We start from the raw sequence: 1,372 nt of genomic DNA on the forward strand, positions 1-1,372 counted from the left end.
TCTCTCTCTCTCTCTCTCTCTCTCTCTTTCTTTCTTTCTTTTTTTCCCATAGACCCTTTTTCTGAGCAGGGTCTTTGTTTATTTGTTTTGAGACAGGGTCCCTCTACGTAGTTCCAGCTGTCCTGAAACTCCCTCTGTAGACCAGGCTGTCCTTTAACTCAGAGAGATCTCTTTGCCTCTGCCTCTCTGCTGGAATTGAAGGCATGCACCACCACTCCTATCTTTCTGAGGAGTTTTAAAATCACTGAAAACAGAGCAAAGGGTTCATGGTTTGGGATTCGGGAATAGTTGCCTGGGGACCGAAGCCATTTTCTTCAGTGTTGCAGGCACAGCAAGTTGCCCTATTCCAGTAAATAACCCCACCCATGAGCATACAAAGCAACCCCAATTAAAATGAGTTTTATTAAACTCAAGTCACACCACATAAAGGGGTGGTGACCTGAGTTCAGTTCCTGAAATCCACCTAATTAAAGGTGGAAAGAAGGAGAGAACCAATTCCACAAGTTGTCTTCTGATCTCCATGCAAGTATTATAGCACTTGCATGTTCCACAACACACACACACCTAAACACACACACTACCACCACCACCCTCCTCCTCCTCCTCCTCCCCCCTCCTCCTCCTCCTCCTCACAACAACAACAATACACACCCACCAAGCAAACAAAAAGACCTGAGATTCATTGGGAAGATGAGCTTCAGTAGGAGTGGGAGAGGGATGAGAGCGAGTGACGGGAATTACAAATGACGTTATACACATGGATGAAATTGCCAGAAAAAAAACTTAATTAAAAATATATGAGCAGAGCATGGTAGCGCCCATTTTAAATTCCAGAACTTGGAGAGCAGAGACAGGTGGATTTCTGTGAGCTCCAGGCCACTTCAGGCTGTACATCAAGGCCATGTGGGGCAGGGATGGAGAGATGACTGAGCAGTTAAGAACACTTGTTGCTCTTCCAGAGGACTCGGGTTCGACTCTCAGCACACACAAAGCAGCACCCCAACTCCAGCGCTAGGAGAGCTGGTCTTCCTCTAGCCTCCTTGGGCATTTTGCTTACATGTGGTACAGAGTTACCTTTGTATTTAGAAAGATGGAGGTCATTTGTGTCCTTAGAAATTGTGATTTCTGTGGAAAGCCTGAGAAGAGTGGGTTTAACAAAACCGTATCCACATTCCTGTGGCACTGCAGTGTTAATTGGTACGTCCTAGTTGAAGGACAATTTGACAATGTATATAAGATTCAAACTTGCATCGTTATCATATTTGTCAAATATAATAAAATTCTATTTTAATTTTATTTTTAAAAACTTTTGTACTAAGCCAGGCGTGGTGGCGCATGCCTTTAATCCCAGCACTTGGGAGGCAGAGGCAGG

The 1,372-nt window shown here is 44.5% G+C and overlaps 1 protein-coding gene across 1 annotated transcript in view; it reads left to right on the forward strand.

The window, feature by feature from the left end:
• Positions 1-1,372, forward strand: part of Col9a2 (collagen type IX alpha 2 chain) — a 16,202-nt gene that overhangs the window by 7,084 nt on the left and 7,746 nt on the right. The window lies entirely within an intron of this gene.

This window comes from Mus pahari, chromosome 6, assembly GCF_900095145.1.
Source record: "Mus pahari chromosome 6, PAHARI_EIJ_v1.1, whole genome shotgun sequence".
In the NCBI taxonomy this organism is placed as follows: domain Eukaryota; kingdom Metazoa; phylum Chordata; class Mammalia; order Rodentia; family Muridae; genus Mus; species Mus pahari.